Source organism: Notamacropus eugenii, chromosome 2, assembly GCF_028372415.1.
Source record: "Notamacropus eugenii isolate mMacEug1 chromosome 2, mMacEug1.pri_v2, whole genome shotgun sequence".
In the NCBI taxonomy this organism is placed as follows: domain Eukaryota; kingdom Metazoa; phylum Chordata; class Mammalia; order Diprotodontia; family Macropodidae; genus Notamacropus; species Notamacropus eugenii.
Window position 1 is genome coordinate 54,761,172 of NC_092873.1, and position 7,130 is coordinate 54,768,301.

At 41.9% G+C, this 7,130-nt stretch overlaps 1 pseudogene; it reads left to right on the top strand.

Annotated features, from left to right (window-relative positions):
* The first annotated feature begins 578 nt into the window (after nucleotides 1-578).
* On the top strand, nucleotides 579-1,151 carry LOC140523474 (CB1 cannabinoid receptor-interacting protein 1 pseudogene; annotated as a pseudogene).
* Nucleotides 1,152-7,130: the final 5,979 nt, after the last annotated feature.

Below are 7,130 nucleotides of genomic sequence, written 5' to 3' on the forward strand. Positions count from 1 at the left end.
TCCAGCACAGGTTTTATTTAACCCAACATGAAATTCAAAGGACTCATACCTGAACCCACAAGACCTCTCCAAGGAATCTTGTATAGTATTCTGGACTTATAGTACTTAGGGTTGAACCTTTCCACAAGAGAAAAATAGTTGACATTAATCAATTTTTATTAAACACCTACTAGGTGCTAGGCACTGTGCTAAGCACTGGGGATACAAATACAAAATAAATAGAGATAGCCCTTTCCTTCAGGGAACTTGCGATCTAATGGTGGAAGCTAAAAAGAAGGGATTCATGTTGGGGGAGTCAGAGAAAACCCAAAACAGGGCAGCTAGCTAGGAAAAGATGAGATAACTGTGCTCCTTAAGTGGAGATTTTGGAGGTCATGGCTCTACCCTATAATCAGAGGAGCAGAGGGTAGTGATGGTATGTGAGACCCAAGGCTGATGGGAATCTCACAGGAATGTGAGCTTCAGTGGGGAGGAGGCATCATGGTGGAAAAGTCAATGAGAGAGATTGCTAAAAAGTCAATTGAGAATTAGTTGCAGTTTCTTCTTTCTCTTTCTCCACTTTCTAACCACCGAGGTCTTGCTCCTGGGTCAGAGCCACCTCTGTCCCCCACTCACCCCAACAACATAATCCCCCAAAGCTGTGGTTCAGCTATGAGGTACCTCCTGAGCCTTATTTACCTCTTCATCACCCTCCAGATCCAGCCTACTGATGGTCTGGTCTTTTTCAAAGGAATGAGCAACACTTCGATCAGAACTGGACCATCATGCCCCTCACTGGTTCCTCTTACAAGGTGAAGGTGAAGATCAAACCCACCACTTTCCAAGAGAAGAACGTCTCCCTTGGTGGTGTACTTGTCTCATTAGATCTGAAATCCAAAACGCCTGGTGGGGACCATATTGTTTGCACAGGGATATTTAGTGCAGAAGACATGGCCTCAACAAAAGTGGGGAGCAACAACCCATCCAAAGTATCATTCCTTTCACTGATAGTGGGACCTTTGAGACAGTGTGGCAAGACAAATTTTACAGTGACCTCAAACCGGAGTGAGCATTCCCAATGGGGAAGCCTCTTCTTTGTCATTGAGTATTGTAAGTACAAGCCTAATGAGAAACACAACTTGATGTGGGTGAACCAGGAGTCACTCCTTTGAGCATGAATCTGTCTGATGTTGCCGGACAATCTACCTTAAAAAAATTAAACCCACAACCAACACAGACTTTAACTAAGGCATGCTTGGACTGCTGCTCTCTCCTGTTGGGGACTGGTACCATATGAGTCCCAAACTTTTTGGAGCTATAATCTGCCATGTTACAGATCATGATACAACATCCCAGACAAAACAACACCTTTCTCCATTTCCTGTTTGTGCACTTGCACCCACAGTACTTGGATGCTGTTCCTCTAGCAACAGTTGGGCATAAATTCAAGTTAGATGAATTCAAGTGGTCCGGTGGACTACATGCTACTTTTCCCCAAGTTGAATGACTTCTTCTTTTTTGTTTAATATTGTTTAAAAAAAGGTTTATGGACCCTGACATGTGAAATCTGGGGACACGTATGTAGTTTCAGACTCTGGAGTGGTTTTTTGGAGCAGATCCTTTGGAAAGCTGTGAAGTACAATAGCTACAGCCAATATGGTTTCCTAGGCACAGTTCCTTTGTTGTAGCTTGGCTTTGTGGAAGCAGGCTTGCAGAGAGATGGCACTTGTACTTTTTTTTGTATGTAAAATGAGAGAGCTGCAATGGAAAGGGCCCTCAGAGACAGTCTAGCCTTATAGCTGACTCCTCTAAGTAACTAAAATCTACCAAGGTACCATTAGGCAGTAACTTGGGCATAGGGCCTAAGGGATTGTCAGAATTCCATTTGCTGCAAGTCAGATTACCTGAATTGTCATATTGTTGAGTCATTTCAGTCGTGTCTGACTCTTTATGACCCACTTGGGGTTTTCTTGACAAAGATACTGGAGTGGTTTGCCATTTTCTTCTCTACCTCATTTTACAGATGAGGAAACTGAGGCAAAGAGAGTGAAGTGACTTGCCCAGGGTCACACAGCTAGTAAATGTCTAAGGCTAGATTTGAATCAGGAAGGCAGGTCTTCCTGACTCCAGGACTGGTTCTCTATCCACTGTGCCCCCTGGCTGCTGGAATTGTTATCTAGTCCTTTTAAGAAACGCTGGTTACATTGTCTATGTGGTTGAGTCCTACGTATTAATAGTATTGCTATATGTGAATTTTGTAAAACTATATATGGAATTGTAATCAACTGTTGATATTTCTAAAAAAGGAATTGAAAAGAAAAAAGGAGAAGAAAGTTAATTTGATCTCCTTTTAGAGCAAATGTCACTTTCCCTACAGACCTTTCCAGCATTCCAGGCTGTGCAGAAGTTTCCACAATAGAGCAAAGTACTTGGGGTCTGTGGACAGACAGCCTCTTTCTCCTCCAGACCAGCCTTGTCCACAGAACTCCCAACACCCATGAAGGGCCCCAGTGTCCCCATTTGACCTTCTGCATCATAGTCCTGTACTCTGTGGTGCTTCAGCTCTGGGTCACTTCCTCTTGGTCCAGGAACTCTTTGCTATGCCAGGATGTCTCCTCCTTTTCCCGGAGGAGTGGTTCTCGGAATCTCTTGCCTCACCTGTCAAGTCTTTGCTACTCATTACTGCTTCCCCTCCCTCTGCTGGCATCTCTGCCATCTCTGCATGGTTCTCTGGAGGGGCCAGGAGCCATATGGATTCCTTCCAAGAAACCCACAAATTTTCTCCAGGGACCAAAGACTCTCCAACTGGTTTGTCTCTTGCCTCTGCCTGTGCTTCTTTATACAGCTCCCATGTCTCACTCCCTGCTCCTTCTTCTCCTCTAGTCAGGGGCTAAATTCTTCTTGGAGTCTAACTTTGGGACTCAGGGAACTGACTTTTAAAGGTCACCTGAGGCGAGACCCATCATTCTTGATTTCATGGAGGGGCTCCATTAGCCCCTCAATGGACTAACGATGGCTCCTGAAGAGATCACCAGTTACATCTTACAATTCAGCAGTTCTTCATCTGACCCCCTTTTCTGTGACTAGATCAGGGAAAGACCAACTCTCTTACTCCCTACTCCATACAATGGAGCAAAAATTGGTGGCTGGAAATTAGCAACTAGTCCAACAGCCAAGCTCAGGGTGGTGGGGGTGGGCCCTGAGGCAGATCAAAAAACGGAAGCCAGCCAATGTTTATAGCTGACTGTGTTCTGGGTCTAGATTTTAATCAAGATATTTTGCTTTGCTCTTTTCATAAAAATATTGGAAAGAGAAAAAGGAAAATGACCTATTTGTACAAAAATATTTATAGTAGCTTTTTTTGTGGTGGCAAAGAATTGGAAATTGAGGGGATGCCTATTCATTGGAGAATGACTGAACAAGTTGTGGTATATGATTGTGATGAAATACTAGGGTCACGGTTGGAGCACCTGTCTGGGAAGCTAACCAAATTACGGTATGACTTTGGACTGGACTTCAGTTTCTTCATCTGCAAAATGGATAGGTTGAACCAAATAATCTCCAAGGTTTCTGCTGAGACTAAGTCCTACGAGGTTGGGGGGAGGAGACACATTTGAGTAATAAGCAAAGGGAGAATTCAACAAGAGAAGCACATAGGTATTTGTTTTGGTGTCTCCGTTAGCTAGCCTTGATTAAACACTTTCAGGTTTGCAGAATGCTTTACAAACATTGCCTCATTTTACTTTCACAGCTATTCTGGGAGGTGGATGCTGTTATTTTTACTTTATCGATGAGAAAACTGACAGCGTGGGTCACGTAGCTAATAAATGTTTGAGACTGGATTTGAACTCTGGTTTTCCAGCCTCCGGGTGAAACATTCTTCAGCCAGTAGCCAAAGAGGCATGAGGGTGGGTGGGTGGAAACCTGGAGTCACTCAATCAATCTGTCAACCAACAAGCCTTTATTAAGCATCCCACTATGTCAGGCACCGTGTAAGGGGCTGGGGATACAAAAGCAAACAGGGTAGCTGGGAGCGACATCATGTAGGGATATAGAAAATAGAGACAAGAGAATTTGAGAGGGACTGGAGCCCACTATGGCTCAGCCTTAAAGCTATTCTTAAATTGTTGTTGTTAAGGCATGTTGACTCTTCATGACCCCATTTGGGGTTTTCTTGGCAAAGATACTGGAGTGGTTTGCCATTTCCTTCTCCAGCTTATTTTACAGATGAGAAAACTGAGGCAAACAGGATTAAGTGACTTGCCCAGGGTCACACAGCTAGTAAGTGTCTGAGACTGGATTTGAATTCAGGGAGATGAGTTTTTCTAACTTCAGGTCTCTGTACTCTATGTGCTAGCCCCCTAGAGGCCTATATTCTTAAATACCAAGGATTATTTTTTTCAGAGGTGGGGATGGATGAAAGAATTATGTCATAGGATCACAAATATAGAGTTGGAAAAGACCTTGGATGTCATTGAGGTCAATCTCCTCATCATACAGATGAGGAAACTAAGGCCTAAAGAGATTAAATAAGTTGCCTGAGGTCATAGTTAGAATAAGTTAACATAGTTAGAAAAGGCAGAGCCAAGACTTGACCCAGGTTCAAATGATGCCCATCATGCCACTCTGTCTGTGGGTGCCTTTTGGGGCTGTGATGGGGTTGAGGGCTTTGTCCTATTGTATCAGTTCTTCCTGCATTAGGAGGTGGCATAAATTTTTTAAAAATGGGAGTTTTTTGGGATTATCAAGAGAAGGTATCTGAATGACCAGTCGGATCAGTCATATCTATCCACAAACCATTATTTAGCTCTTACTATGTGCCAAGCACTGAGTCAGTCATTGGCGTTACAAATATTCAATAGACCATCTCCACCCATAAACAGTTTATGTTCTAATAAAACAAGACAATAGAGAAAGAGGAGCCAGAAAGTCAGGGGAGGGGGTAGATTTCAGCGGCTATTCTGTTCCAGGTCCACTGCTAACCTCTGGGGATAAACAGACAAAAATGAAACCATCTCCAGGTTCAAGGAGCTTATGTTCCCTCAGGGGAAACAACATTAGCTTGGGATTTCAGAAAAACCTGGAAAGATTTCCATGAATTGATGGTGAGCGAAAAGAGCAGAACTAGAGCCTTGTACGCAGTAAGTCACATTGTACAATGATCAGCTTTGATAGACTTAGCACTTCTCCACAACGCGATGATCCAAAACAATTCCCAAACACTCATGATGGAAAATACTAACAACATCCAGAGAAGGAACGATGGAGTCTGAATGCAGATTGAATCATAATATTTTCATTTTTTTGTTTTTCTTCCTTGTGGTTTTTTCCCCTTTTGTTCTGATTCACAACATGACTAATGTGGAAATATGTTTAACATGATTGTACGTGTATAACTTATATCCGATTGCTTGCCATCTTGGGGAGGGGGAAGGGAAGGGAGGGAGAAAAATTTGGAACTCAAAATTTTATAAAAATGAATGTTGAAAACTATCTTTATATGTAATTGGAAAAATAAAATACTGATGCTATTACAAAAGCAATATTAGCCTATGTAATCCACTGCTAGGAAGTCAGAGAAGGGGTCCAGATTTCAGTAGTGGGGGTTGGAACTAGGGCTAGATAGTGAGGCTTTCACCTGGAATGCAGTTGTTGTGAGGCTGGGGTGAACCCTGGGATAGTGAAACCTTCGAAATGTTGGTTTCCCTGGAGCAACACCTTGGTTACCCCACCCTAGTTATTGCTCTGCTTCAGGGTCTGTATTGGTTACTGAGAGGAAGGAAATCTGGGGGATGGTGGAGGAGGGACGCTTGCATAAGCCATTTCTATATTGTCACCTCGTGGTGCAACAGAGAGGAAAATCAACTGGAAATGAAGGTACAGGCTGAACGGTTAAAATGTGACGGCTCCCTTAGCTTAAGAGAAAGAGGCCACACATGCCCTTCATTGAAGTAGCATTTCCGGATTTTGCTGTACCCAGCAGGGCCCTTAGAGGTGGTACTGCAGAATCATCTAAGGGCAATTATTTACACTCTCAGTTTTATCTTCAGAAAATAGTCATCATAATTCATATTAATAATTAATAATTATATAATTATAATTATAACATATAGTATATATTATAAAATATAATTATAATTTAGTATATAGTATATATTATAATATAGACTCATACTATATATAAATAAATAATAATATAATTATTATAATTAATAATAATCACTAACATCTATATAATACCTACTGTGCGCTGCCTTAAGCACTTTATAACATGCTATCCTTTGATCCACACAACAACCCTGTGTGTGTGTGTGTGTGTGTGCGCGTGTGTGTGTGTGGACTCATTTTATTTCCTCATTTTATTTATTTCCCTCATTTTACAGATGAAGAAACTGAGGCAAACAGAGATGAAACAATAACTAACAATAATGATAGCTAACATTTAAATAATGCTTCTGTGTTAAGTGCTGTATAATCATTATCTCATCTGATCCTCACAACAACCCTGGGAGTTAGGTGCTATTATTATTCCCATTTTTTACATGTGAGGAAACTGAGGCAAGCAGAAATTAAGTGACTTGTCCAGGGTGACACAGCTAGTAAATGCTGGGGTCAGATTTGAACTCCAGGTCAAGCACTCTATCCGCTGAACCACTTAGCTGCCCCTAGAGAAAGATTTCATATCAGTTTCATGCAGGTATCTCATGTTCAGGCACCGCTGCAAATCTCTTCCTCATCATGCATAAATAGCACAGCCTCATAGTCATGTCCAAGCTTAGACATAAAAATTATACAAATGTAGAATTTAAATGACAAAATATAAACAAAGAAAAATGAACAGTAAGTCCTTTCATCTTAGTCCGTTTCAAGTAGCAATAGTTAGCTAGGATAATGAGGGTCAGGGCAGCTAAGTAGCACAGCATGGAGGCCTGAAGTCAGACCTGAAGTCAAATGTGGCCTCAGACACTTCCTAGCTGTGTGACCCTGAGCAAGTCACTTCACCCTGTTTGCCTTAGTTTCCTTAGCTGTAAAATGAACTAGAGAAAGAAATGGCAAACTACTCCAGCATCTCTGCCAAGAAACCCCAAATGTGATGACAGTCAGACATGACTGAAAAAAGAACATTGGATGTGAGAGGAGAGGAAGTGATG